The 14,536-nt window shown below is 40.0% G+C and overlaps 1 protein-coding gene across 1 annotated transcript in view; it reads right to left on the reverse strand.

The window, feature by feature from the left end:
- Positions 1–14,536, reverse strand: part of ARHGAP15 (Rho GTPase activating protein 15) — a 944,276-nt gene that overhangs the window by 293,305 nt on the left and 636,435 nt on the right. The gene's annotated exons all lie outside the window — the stretch shown is intronic.

Here is a 14,536-nt window from a genome sequence, read left to right on the forward strand (position 1 = left end):
AATTTCATTTTTTCCACAAATGGTCAATCAAAAAGCTAACACGTTTCAGGGGATCAATATTTCTCCCCCCTTCATCAGGGCTAAGGAACAAAATAACATGAAGCAATTCAAGCTGAATATTTAGACATATAATGCTTTCTGTTATATTTGTTCCCCAAACTTGGTGAAGAAGGAGTTTTGAGCACCTGAAACATGTTGGATTTTTGACTGACCATTTGTGAAAAATTTAATTCTCACTGGTCTAAATCAAGCTGTCTGGCACTCCTATCCTTATAATACTTTAATGACTACTCCAGTCCAGGGACCACCTGGGGTATCCAGATTGGCAGAGAGCTGCCTCTAAAAGTTAGTTTTTGACTTATGATTTCTTTCTACTATGGGATCTAGTGCTCCACCAACACATACTCACTACCGAGACTGAAAGTCCAGGCCTAACAGATCATGAAACACACTGTGCATACAGTGGGCTTTTATGCTCACATTCAGGCTTTAAATCTGTATTTAAATTTGCCTTCATTTCAACCTTATATCATTCCCTGTAGCTCATCTCTCTGATTGGGGGAGGAAGGGGCATCATTCAAACCAGTCAGGACTCTATTGCTTGCTGTCAATGTGCTTAAGCTGGCCATATACTGTATGAATTTCATCAGGTTCTTTCATTGGGCAGCCCTACTGGCCCCACTCCGTACGGCAAAATTAAATTGTTCAATCAACTTTTGTTGAAGGAGCCTGGTTGGGTCGGCTGTCAAAATACATAAGCAAAAGTTTGGGTCGGCTGTCAAAATACATAGGCTGCAGTGGGAGATTAGTACATCTGTATAGACTTTTGTCAAAGGAACCTGATGGAAAATTTTCTGCCGAACAGAGGCTGCATCCAATCAGAAGCCGACTATTAAATATAAGCTGCATTGGAAAATGTTTCCATCTGCACTGTAAAGACTATTGACGAAGGAGCCTGCTGGAAAATTTTTGGATGAAGAGCGGCTGCATTTAATTAGATGCAACTGCTGCTAGGGTATTTTGACAGCCAATGGTGTCGGCTGTGAAAATACATTAGCCGTTACAGGAGATTCATTAGTCCTTGCTGTACAGAATAGAGGGAGGAACTTGTTTTTGTTTTGTATGGTTCAATCTGTTTGTTTGAGTTTTTTGGCATATGCAATGAAATGCTGTATACTGTACATTGAATGGTAAGAAAAAGTACCAGTGTTACATGTCTTTTTTAAAAATAAAAACAAAAAAAAAGTAAATGCAACATGTAGAGAACATACAATCCATAGCATGGCGGTTGAAACAATTAAACTGATACAACAGTCCTGATGAAAGAGAGACAAAGGAGGGAGAAACAAAAAAAGGGAGGGGTGGGGGGAGAAAAGAAAGGGTAGGTATATGGGAGAGGGGTTTGGGTGGATAGATCTGCTTGCTCTGTTAAAGGGTCAAGAGGACTCGGTCAAATCCCACAGGGAAGTAGCGAGATGACCATGGCCGCCAGATGGCCTGGAACTTTTTGACTTTATCAGTGAATTTTGCCTGTATGTTTTCATGCAGGAGGCCATTGTTGGTCTTGGACTTTGTTTCACTGCATGCATGCATACATATCAATGTATAGCCAGCTTTACAGTAGAAAGGAGGGGGCAGAGGTTTGACCTTATCATTGTGCTGCTGCTCCTTTGCCATCCAATCACAGGCTGGAGCAGGCCTTAGCTGCAACATAGTCTTCAGGGATTTCAAGACTGGATGAACAAAATTACAAATGTAGCACTACTCCCAATGGAGCAGCTGAGTGTGGGTCCCCCTGGGTTACTGCTAGCAACAACAGTACCTTTGAGCAGGTTTTCAAGTGTGAGCACCTCAGACAAGAACCAGTCCAGTTTCTTTGGTTTTTAGGGTTTATTTGAGAACTTGGATGGGAGAAGGGAGAAGTGGGATACTCCAACAACTGAACTATGCTCAATTTGGCAGGGACACTGAAAAAATGCTGCTTGGCTCTAACCAGCGCTTCCTTGATGCGGGTTAACGCTGACTGATGCTGACCTCAGCTAGGCCAGATACTGGACTTCACCTCTGACTGTGGAAAAGTAATTTAAGCTCCCTAAGGTACTCTTTTACTCTGGATCCTCTGTAGCCCAGCTCATACTCTGGTCCCTAGGCCAACTGCCTGGACCACCCTCTCACTCTGCAGGAGGAGAGACAGTTGTCAACCTCCTCCTGGGACTTTGCTCCTGCCAAAAGACACTCTGTCACATGCTCCCTACAGATTTATTCCCATCCCAGGGCGCACTGCGGCAATCCCCGCCCACTGGGACAGTCAAAAACCATGGTGTGCTATTGGGCAGGTTTCCTCCACTGTCCAACAAGATCCCTCATTGGATAAAGTGGGGGGACTCGCCAGACTCAACAGGCCACACCTGGAGGCATGTGACAGCAGCTAACTGATCCAGCCCCCCTGATAAGCAGACAGGGCCAATATATGCTTTTTCTCTAGCACATACCTAGGTGAGTGCTACACAAATCTTTTAGAAGTTAAAGTGTTTGTTACCCCAACACTTTAAATTTCTGAAATGTGCCTGCTGTACTATGTACTTGAAAGAGAAGGTATCCTGTTCCTTTTGTATGCTTCCTTTATGCTTCCGTGTTCTGACATGCCCCCTGAACAGCCATTCACTGGCAAGCTCAGTGTACTGCTGCTTCTCCTCCCCCCAGCTCTTATACAGCTGAGAACAGAGAGAATGTAATCGCTCTTATACAACTGAGAACAGAGTATGTAATCACTCATTAAAAAGCAAAAAAAGGTATTTATAGTGGGGTTTTTTTTCTTAAACTTGAATTTTTATTAAATGTATTGCAGGATTCACATGTATGAAAGTTACAGATGTAGAAACATAATTTCCAGAAGTATACAGAGTTAGCAGATAAATAACAGACACTGTAAGCAATAAGTGATGAGATTGCATTATATTTTGTAAATGCACAATAGGTCTGATAAATAGGTGTCAGTTAATATGTGGCTAATAGCAATACTACAGATACAGATTATAGAGAAGTTAGGGAAAAATAAGGGTGTCTAATGGTGTTCACACAGTTGTTATTGTTGGTGTTAGGGTATCAAGCTTGTGGTCATTTCTCTTTTTTTTTTACTTGAGGTGTAGAGAGCAAATATTTTCCCTAATTAAGTGGGGAACTTCAAGAATCAGCCATCCAGGGCTGCCAGTTTTTGAGGAATTTGGGCATTTTAAGGTGAGTCTTTGTAAACATACTGTATGTTCCAATTAGAAGTGTTGGTTTAAAATTACTATCATTTGAGAGATAGTTCGAGGTTTGATGGATTTCCAATGCTGAGAAACGGAAAGCCTGGCTGCTATAAAAATGTGAGTGACAATTGAATGTAATTGATAGGGCCAAACCTCTAACCCTATCCCCAGCAAGGCCAACTGTGGAGTGAGATTACCAGATATTCCCGTGATAGATCTGAGCATTCCATGTACATCTTTTCAGAACATAGAAATTCTGGACGAGTTATGTGTTAGGAAGTTACTACATTTCCACAATTCCTCTAGCAAGTGGGGGAAGAGATAGAAAGAGTTTGGATAGTTTTTCTGGAGTGTAGTACCAGAACTGTAGTCATTTTTGGGCTGATTCCCAGTGGGTAAGGCAGACTGGCACAGGCTGCTTGGTGCCAGATTTTGGCAGAGGCCGAGAAGTTGAAAGAGTGTTTCCATTTACACATCACAGGGAGTTTCTGAGCTGATGGGGAGAAGTTTAGGATGTTATAGAGATGTGAAGTTTCCCTTTTGGGAGGGACTAGATTGTTCGTAGAATTTCAGAATTCCCACAACTTTGTTGGATTCTGACCAATATATATCTCAGAGTGCATGACATATTTGAAGGTATTTGTAAAAGTCTTGATGACGAATATAGTACTTGGACTGCAGTTCTTGGAATGAGCATATGATTCTGTCAATATAGAGGTCTCCTAAGTAGCGGATTTCTCCTGACAACCAGGAGAGGAGTGAAAGGCTCAAGCAAATAAGTTTGAAGGCTGAAATTGGAAGGAGCTTTAGGGCTTGATGTGACAGACCTTTGGACTGCTGGAGCGTAGCTTCTATAGAGTTTTTTTTCTATCCATACAAAAGTGTTTTGCCATTCATTTCTATGTTAAACTAAATGGGTTGTTTTACAAGATGATCGTTTACAATCACTTTATGTATATGTATTTAGCCGGTGTAACCTGGAGTTCAGTTTTAAAGGGACACTGTAACTCATTCAAGGCAAAGTGACAGTTTCCTACTAGGCCAGGCTGTAGAAAATGTATTTTCCTTTATGTCTGCTTCTTCACCACCTCCCTACCCTGTCTGATTCCTTGTCTAGTTATACCAATTCCTACTCATGGACATTGGTAAAGTGTGGGCTTGAGGGGACTTTATCGTTATCATACTCAAAATTGTACAACTACTCATACATATGTATAAAAAGATTCATTTATTGTTGTCTAAAAAACAAAGAAATTGTCACACTGACATTACACAACATACAAAAAATCAATACATAACCAACAAAGTATTGGTGACTGTTCAAGGTTGTTTGACAAGTAAGATCTTCCTTATATTAGTGTAGGCCTATAGGGCCAACACTCAAATCCTTGCCCGACATGTTTCGCTATACAGAGCTTCTTCAGGGTCGGATTAACTTGATAAAGAAATCATTACTGTCAATTGACTTGTCACTTGATGATTAAATGCAAGTATGGAGGAGAGGGAATAGACCGATATGGCAAAGGGCGTGCTGCTTAGGTTTTGCTTGTGTTGTGTCTGAAGAAGATCAGACCCTGATATTTTGGTGTTTTAAATGACTGCAAAAATGTCCCCAGCCACCTCTTAGGACCGCTATAAGCAAAGTCTGTAAATGTTAGAATAAAGCGTCTCCCCAGCCGTGGAAACACTGATCTTGTGGTGTTGCCACCAAACTTCCTCCTTGCTTTACCATCTGATTCATCACCCCACATTGTCCCCCATTATATCAAAGATTCTGATTTACAAGAAGTGAAGCTAATTAAAATTGAAGCAAAAGTGCAACTGCTTCCTATGATGACCAATCAAATTAGAATTTTTTAAAAAAAAAAAAACGTGAGCTTAAACCTGATTGGTGGTTATGAGCAAAATCCCCAGTTTTTTCCCCTATTGTCTTTGCTAAACTCATTGTAAATCACCCCTTAGAATGTGATTGTATTACTTCTTGTGTTAAAGTAGCCTTGCTTTGTGCGTGCAAATTAAAAAAAAAAAAACTATAAAATGACTAAGACTACAATCATTTCCTTGTTAGCCATGTTTCCAGGACTTCTACCTGCTTTTCGCTGCCTGCCTCTGCCAGTGAACTGGTTAATTCCGCATCTTAACATAGTAATTATTCATAAACACCTCTCGCTTGCATGTCAAGATGTGGAAATACATGCTAATTAAATCTAATATAAGTCTCAGACACATCACTGGCTCTCTCTTGTCATGTTTCTTAAATTAATGTTTTTCAATAAAGCGGGTGTAGGTGAGAAGTTGGCGATTCCTGTTTGTTGCTATTTTTAATGACATGTCACCCGCTATGAAGGATGTATGATGCGACTGCGTCTCCACCTGCTAATTGTGTAATCACATTTAAATAATGAATTGCAGTTTAGTGTGAGATGATTTCTTGCTGGTGTCTCTCGGTCGACATGTTGCCCGTCTTCAAGTATATCGGTACATCAGGTGAGATCTCACCAATTTCAAATGAGTGCATTCACATGCCTTGCCTTCCTCATATTTTGACAAATTGTAGGAAGGTGATTGTAATGTTAATTGTGTTGGTTTCTATAAATATGTCAAATGTTTTTTACGCAGTTTTAAGGCAAAGGGGTTAATAGATTTGATGTTTTCAAAGATTGCGTCTAAAGTGATGAGTGGCATCATATTCACAGTTAACAATAGGGGAGGGGAGACAAAAAAGAAGGAATGGGGTGGAAACCAGACTGGGCTGAGACATTAAGGCTTTTAAAATGTGGAAACAGTTAATGTAAATAGTTGGCCTTAAAGCTTAATTTCTTGTAAAAAATTAAGGCGCACTATGAGTTACGTCCAGTGAGGTTCATGACACCTAATGGACTTAGCTCTACTATTTATATCTGACAGCTGTCAATGTATTTCCAGGAGAGCAATGCTAATCCTTCTGCATCTTGAACAGGAGAAACGCTGATAAGCCAGCCCCTCCCCTCCTCCTGCCCATTCACAGAAGCCTTTATATTATGTGAAAACATTCACAAAATTCAAAGGCTTCTCTGAATGGGCAGTATATGGAAGGGGAAGGCACAGCTGCTCTGTGTGCTTTTCTCTTCTCTCACAGCCCAGAGACGTGTGTAATTCCTGGCAGAGCAATAAATCTGCCATATAAATATTAGAGATGAGCCCAGAATATGTCATGTAGCTACTTGGACTTAACGTATAGTGTCTTCATTTTTTATGAAGTGGATGAATTCCTGGAATTTGGCTTTAAAGTTGTTTTAATGTTTTGGATAGAGTATAGTGTTAAAACCTCTGCCAGGCTTTTTACTGTCTGTGTCCCTATTGGAGAGATTTCCCCAGAACTTCCTGTCCTGTTGATCAGCAGAGAATGGCTATGTGCCCAACTTCCTGTTTCACTTAACAGAGTATTCAATATACTGTATATCCTTTTGTACAATCCACTAGGAACCAATGACAGGCAGCTGGCACGCAAGTGGTTTTCTTACGGCAAAAAATGATTCAAGTTGCAAAAAGGAGGAGTCAGCACTGTAAGTCAATCAGACACTATGGTGATGTCTATCTTACACTGGAAGCCTACTGAAAGGAGGAGACAGCAGAGTGAGCACAGGGATGACCTCAGTGTGGTGATGCTCTTTCATCATTCAATTAGCAGGTTGCAATGGGTTGGTGATTAGGATGTATTGGTTAACTGTTGTAGACAAAAGTTAAAGCACCTGGCTAAGATATCCTTACGAGGGTGCCTGGATCATAGAATTGGCTGAACAGAATCACACATATTTAAGTAAGTAAGAAAGTTCACATATGTATGTTTCTGCTGCTGTATGTACTTGGTTGTCTCCCTGAAGTTTACATTTGAAGTGAATTTATAGAGGAGTTTTCTTTTCTTTTCTTTTTTGCTGTCTGTGTTTCAGTTTGACAGAAGGTAAAGGAACACCAACGTCAGTCTGCATTTACATTACAGACTGACAACCAACATACCCCTAAAGAAAATTTACTCAAAATTTAAATGCATTCCAAATTTGTCAAAGTTTGCCTGCATTTGATTCAAATTTGGTGTTAGGTGGTTATGATATAATGGGTATTATGGGCTAATTTGGCCATTTATATTATCAGCCATGTTGTTTTATTAATTTTTTTAATACATTTTGTAATAAAAATGTATTATTTTTATGATTTGTGCTTGTTTTTTGTGCTGGCTTAAAAAAAAAAAACAATTTTTCTTTTTTTTGTTTTAGTTTTGGAGTGTAACTTTAGACTTTTCTGTCCAAATCTGAGAACTTTTAGTACCCGTCACCCCCAATTAATAAAAAAGTTGCCTAGGCATTTTATTAGGCTTAAACCTCAGTTTCTAGGCTTTGTTTGGACAATGATGAAACTTCAGACTTTCTCAGGAAACTGGATTCTTTGGTACTTCCGAGCAAAATAGCTCATCATTAAATGCATGCACATGGAATATAAGGAAATACAATTCATTAAGTTAACAAAAGTTCCCAGGCAAAATGACCATTTCACAGAACTCAGGAAAAAAGGATCCAAGTCCCATGCCCATGTTCCACAAGCCTTATTCTTTCATCTGCTATCAATTTAAAACCAATGAAACGTCCACACGGAGTTCAGCAGAACGGTCCATTTTAATATCTTAGGGCATCCGTAGCATTTTCTGGAATTGGCTGAAAGAGTAAAACTAGCAACTTCGGTTTGCACCATAAATCTACATGAGATCTGTACAGCATGCATCAAGCAACAGACAGAATGTCAATAGGAAACTTACAAAAACACCATCATTTTTTAGCTTGGACAATATATTTGCACATTACTTATCTTTTACATAAAATCTATTCTAAACACAACAGTTTCCTTTGTAAATATTTACTCCTATTTAAAAGTTAAATGCGTATCTGAGTTGAATGTTAAAAACTGCAGTGAACTACCGGGGAATTTCAGGTGAAATTAAGACTTATACGGCTTTCTAAAGCAGTTTTAAACCCCAAAAAATTATATATTGAAGCTTAACAATCCTTAACGTGGTTGTAAAGGCAGAAGCTGTTTTACCTTAACCACTTGCCGACCGCTCACAGTAATACTACTGCGGCAGGTTGGCTCCCCTGGGTCCAGCAACCTACGTCACTGGACTCTTAGTGATCTCGACAGCGCCGCACGCCGCCGGAGGCTCGCTCCCGCTGTGTTTAGACACAGCGGGAGTCGGGCCGGAGGAGGAGAGGCGGCAATTGGCGTCTCTCTTCCCCGATCGTCTGGGAAAGTTTGAGAAGATCCGCCCGCTTGTGTAAGCAAAGCAGGCGGATCTTCTCTGTGACAGACAGGGAGAGATCACAGCTGAACCTGCAATCTCTGTCTGTGTCACAGAACCCCCACCCCCAACACACGTCAGTAAGCATGAGGCATACATTTAACCCCTTGATCACCAACAGTGTTAACTCCTTCCCTGCCAGTGTCATTATTACAGTAACAGTGCATATTTTTAGCACTGATTACTGTAGTGATGTCACTGGTCACCCCAAAAGTGTCAAAAATGTCAGTTAGGGGTCCGATCTGTCTGCCGCAATGTCGCAGTCCCGCAAAAAATTGCAGATCACCGCCATTACTAGTTAAAAAAAAAAAAAAAAACAATAAAAATGACATAAATCTTTCCCATAGTCAGTAAACATGATAACTTTTGCGCAAACCAATCAAAATATGCTTATTGCAATTTTTTTAATCAAAAATATGTAGCAGAAAACAAATTGACCTAAAATGTTACAAAATTTTGATTTTTAAATTTTTTTTTGGGGAATGTTATTTTTTTTTTTCAAAATGATTTTTCAAAATTGTCGCAATTTTTTTGTTTATTGCGCAAAAATTACAAATTGCACAGGTGATCAAATACCCCCAAAAGAAAGCTATATTTGTGGGTAAAAAAAGGATGTAAATTTTGTTTGGATACAGCATTGCAATTGTCTGTTAAAATAACGCAGTGCCGAATCGCAAAATATGGCCTGGTCAGGAAAGGGGTAAAATCTTCCGGTCTTAAAGTGGATAAAAATACACTCATTGAGAATTTTTTTGTCAAAGACATGTAGCTTAATAGCTTTGGCCTAAGTATATGACAAAAAATTGAATATATAGGATATTTTTAAACAGTCAAATTAACAAATGTAAATTTTTTGCAAAATTTTTGCTGTTTTTTTATTATATTGCAAAAAAGATAAAGCGCAGACATGATCAATTACCACCAAAAGAAAGCTCTGTTTGTGGGAAAAAAAGGACGTAAATTTTGTTTGGGTACAGCACTGCATGACCGCGCAATTGTCAGTTAAAATCACACAGTGCCAAGTTGAAAAAAGTGGCCAGGTCATTGAGCAGCAAAATCTTCCGGGGCTAAAGTGGTTAATGCAGGGGTGTCCAAACTATAGCCAACCAGCGGTTCAGGAACTACAATTCCCATCATGTCTAGTTATGTCTGTGAATGTCAGAGATTTACAATGCCTCATGGGATGTGTGGTTCCGCAACAGCTGGAGGGCCGTAGTGTGGACACCCCTGCCTTAATGCATTCTATGACTTCTATACTCCAGGCTCTGGTAGTCTGAAGCTACAAGAGCAGAATGTGATTGGCTAAAGCATCAGTCTACACAGCATGGGGGTGGGAGTGTCAGCTGAACAGACTACAGAAGTTACAGGCATGGCATGCATATGTATGGTGTTCTGTAGCTCTGTATAAATGCACAAAGAAAGAGAGAGACAAAAGCACCACCAGCTAAGTGTAGTGCATTTAGTGAAATTAAAAAGCAAATTTGCACTCACAAAAATGTACTCCAAACAGCACGTATATTCCAAGCCAGCAGATGGCAGCCTCTGCACAGCCAGGCCAAGGTGGTGCTGCCCCTTTGGCTTGAAAAAGGGGTAACACTGCCCTGAAACGAGTTGCTAAGCCCCCCTGTGATGTCATCACACCCTTTGGATTCTGTACAGAGTTCATTTGGTTGCTGATCCTGGACAAGAGGCTGTTTGGATGACATATTTGGCCTGGCTGTGGAGAGGCTGCCATCTGCTGGCTTGGAATATATGTGCTGTTTGGAGTACATCTTTGTGAATACATAATTGCTTTTTTAAAATAAATTTACTGCACTTAGGGCCCTTTCGTGCGAGTGGACCAATCACGTTCGCCTGTCAGTATTTGTTAGGTGGACCCGATCACATCCTTCAGTCTTCACTATGGAGTGGTGGGTTAAGGTTATCCGTTGACACCCACTGACATCCTATCCAATCCGGTCCTCTTAAAACAAATGGATGGGGATCCGTTCCCCATCTGTCTGGTGGGTCAGATGGCAGTCAGGTGTAAATGGACAGGTGGTCCATAGGGGAGACTCTGTGTCCGCTCTGCACCAGCCATACACCTACTTGATAGGGATCAGCATGCAGATTCCACGCTGAGCAGGCGGACTCCAGCAGAGCCTACCCCGTGTGTAAGAGGCCTTAGTCTCTTAGAAAAAGCTTCTGTCTGTCTCTCTTTTTCTTTGTGCTTTTATATGTTTCCAATAAGGAGGATATCCCAATCCTGCTCCAGAGGAGAAGTTGAAGACGCTACCAGTGTTAACCCTTTAGGCTCATGGTAGAGCTTTGAGCTGATATGAACTCTAGTATGGCCATTTTCTTAAAGAATATTATTTTGCACATACTTTTACAGTGTTTAAGACTTGTTCAAAGGCTTGCCATTTTTTTGCTAACTTTCAATCTAGGTGCACACCTTGCACCCACATGGTTTTTACGTTCTGTAGCTCTGATCTGCCGGCACAGGGATGCAAACTGACCATGTAAGCACAAGTCAGCTTCTGCCCTTTGCTTGGTCAGTTTTGAGAAAGGAAGAAGAGGGACCACTGGCCAGTTCAACCAGATGTGAGGAATGCATCAGCATATTAGATACTTTGATTTGCTTTATGCACATATGTTAAGACACACATAGAAATAAATTAAATCATTTAGGCTAGCATCCTCTTTAATTCATAAAATACGTTTTCAGTTTAGTAATAATTGCATGAAATTAGATTTTAAAGTTCATGTTCCATTAGAAAAAAAAAAAAACTAAATAGGATCCCTAAAAAAAAAAAACGAAATAGCCCCCAAACAGAACTCGCCTATTATCTACAGCCATATAGCACACAATAAAAGACTATATGCATTACATTTAAAATAAAGGAAAAGTAAACAATTTCTGTCTAGTTTAAAAAAAAAAAGGGGGGGGGCCTATATAAAGTAAAAACATCTGAGTAAGAGTGTTCTTTATGGGGAAAGGTGTTCTCTTATAAATTGCTAACTTTCTGTCAGTGATAAAACTGTTTGCAGCCTCTTGTATGATTCCTTTATCCTAAAATGGTTCACAATAAAAAAAGGTGTCCTTAAACTTCAAGGCAATTTTAGTACACTCTTAACCACTTTAAGACCGGAAAGGATTTGCCCCCTTAATGACCAGACCCTATTTTGCGATTCGGCAACGCTGTACCCAAATAAAATTGATGTCCTTTTTTTCCCACTAATAGAGCTTTATTTTGGGGGTATTTGATCAACTGTGCGATTTTTATTTTTTGCGCTATAAACAAAAAAAAGAGTGAAAATTTTGAAAAAAAAAAACAATATTTTTTACATTCTGCTATATGACATTCTCAAAAGAAAAATTAAAAATCAAAGTTTTTTTAACATTTTAAGCCAATTTGTTTTCTGCTACATATTTTTGGTAAAAAATAATCGCAATAGGCGTATTTTGTTTGGTTTGCGCAAAAGTTATCGTGTCTACTAACTATGGGAAAGATTTATGTCATTTTTATTGTTTTTTTTTTTACTAGTAATGGCGGCGATCTGCGATTTTTTGCGGGACTGCAACATTACAATGGACAGATCGGACCTCTGACTGATATTTTTGACACTTTTGGTGAGACCAGTGACATTACTACAGTAATCAGTGCTAAAAATATGCACTGTTACTGTAATAATGACACTGGCAGGGAAGGGGTTAACCGCATGGGTGATCAAGGGGAGTGATTCTAACTGTGGGGGGGGGGGGCGGACTTTTGAAATGACCATAGAGACATGTGATCCTATATAGAAGGATCACATGGGCTCTATGATCATTGCAGGGAGAAGAACGGTCAGTTGTGTTTACAACAGCTGAACATTCTTCTCTCTCAGCGGGGAACAATCGCGGGTGTCAGGCGGCAATTGGAGCTGCCTGACACATGCATTGGCTTCTCCGCTGATGAGCATGCTTGCCCCCTAGCCTCCTGAGAGCGAGCGACCTATACCTACGTCACTTTGCCCAGGAGCGGCTGCCTGCCGCAGTAAATCTGCGGTGGGCGGTCGTAAATTGGTTAAAGGGGAACTCCACTTTCATGGGAAAAAAATAGTAACAAAAAATAATACTAATGTAGTATATGGAGTTGCTACACAAGCCATTTTGTAATTTAACATTATTAAAAATCACCTTTCTTTTCAATCTGCAGCTGCTGAAATTTTTTGTAAAATGCAACACAGTGTGGAACTCTCAGTCTGTGTACAGAGGGCCCCCAGAAATGTAATTTTCTACTTGTGTAATTGGCTCACTGATTTGCACAGAAGTCGGCACTAAGTTAAAAGTCAAATTTTAAGCATCGCTTGCAATAGATATGTAAGTTTTGGTAATATACTCCCTAAGGCCTAAACAAATCTAAAGTGATGCAGACACTGCAGCTTTTCTCATTAGAACACAGAGAATGCAACAGCTGATTATAATGAACCAGTCACTACCATTCAAAGAAAGTATGCCACCAGTCTGGTGAAACAAACAGGTATTTCTTCATAGCAACAAAAAAGGTAGGAATCTGCTACAAAGTTTGCCAAAATCCTTTCAATGTACCTTGATCACCCAAAGGATCCACTCTTTAAGCATTTTTTTACTCTCTAAAGAAAAAAAGATTTTTTGTGTAATTCATCAGATTCTATAAAAATGTGTGTATTTGCATGTACAGTATGAGACTGTCATGACCATCCTTGATTTACTACATATTAGGTTACAGAACAAATATGCAGGTCAGGACTTCCAACATATCTAGTCTAGAAGGCTTGCTAACACAAGGAGGCCTCAAATGCACCTTGGGTAAATACAGGAGCATATTACTCATGATCCGGCATCCTTCAGACTTTAGGGGGGCCGGACTGTATCCAGTAAGAGTAGAAAATACCCCAGCATAAGTGGGACCAGACCATGTCTCAGGCTTGGTGGTCAGTGGGAGTAAAATTTACATAGCACCCCTGGTCAGTAGGAGATGGAGGAATAGTGCTCCATCATTGGTATTATTGGGGGGATGTATGCTTCATCATTGGGTTCAGCGGAAGGAATAGTGCCTGGTGTCAGTGAAAGGAATAATGCCCCATCATTGGTATTAGTGGGAAAGATTATGCCTCATCATTGGGGTCAGTGAAAGGAATAGTGCCCCATTGTTGATGTCCATGGAGGAAATAGAGCCTGGTGTCAGTGGGAGGAATGGTGATCTTGGAAGAATTTATTTCTCATATCAGTGGGAGGAACAGTGACCCAAGGACCAGATAAAGGTAAGCAAAGGGCCACAGTTTGGAGACCACTCCCCTAGACCAAAGGAGCAATTAACCCTTGCAGTGCAATTATTTCCAGAGAGGAGGGGGAAAGGGGAACGACTTGCGCGTGGTCTCTCTATTTCTGTGGACACAGGGAGACTTATCTGCTGGAGTCACCTTTGAGTGTGGGAGCAACTATTTAAAGGTGGCTCCATGGGGCTTGGTTAAGAGACAAAGCTACCTGAAGAATTAAATCAAGAAGGAGACAAAGCTACCTGAAAAATTAAATAAAGAAGGAGACAAAGCTACCTAAAGAATGAAATCAAGTAAGGAGACAAAGCTACCTAAAGAATTAAATCAAGGAGACAAAGCTACCTAAAGAATGAAATCAAGAAGGAGAGAAAGCTACATAAAGAATGAAATCAAGAAGGAGAGAAAGCTACCTGAAGAATGAAATCGAGAAGGAGACAACGCTACCTGAAGAATGAAATCAAGAAGAAGACAAAGCTACCTGAAGAATGAAATCAAGAAATATGTAAATTTTAAGTTGACAGTTTGAAAGCAGACACAGTCTTTAATGAAAAGCAGTTCAACATGGTATATGCTGAGAACGTCAGTGTTTCTATGCATATATAATAATTTTTGGGGGGATTTACTAAATGTTGAGGTATTTTTCGGATTGAGGTGTTTCAGGGAAAATATGGCTACT

This window comes from Pelophylax lessonae, assembly GCF_965119305.1.
Source record: "Pelophylax lessonae genome assembly, chromosome: 6".
NCBI lineage: Eukaryota > Metazoa > Chordata > Amphibia > Anura > Ranidae > Pelophylax > Pelophylax lessonae.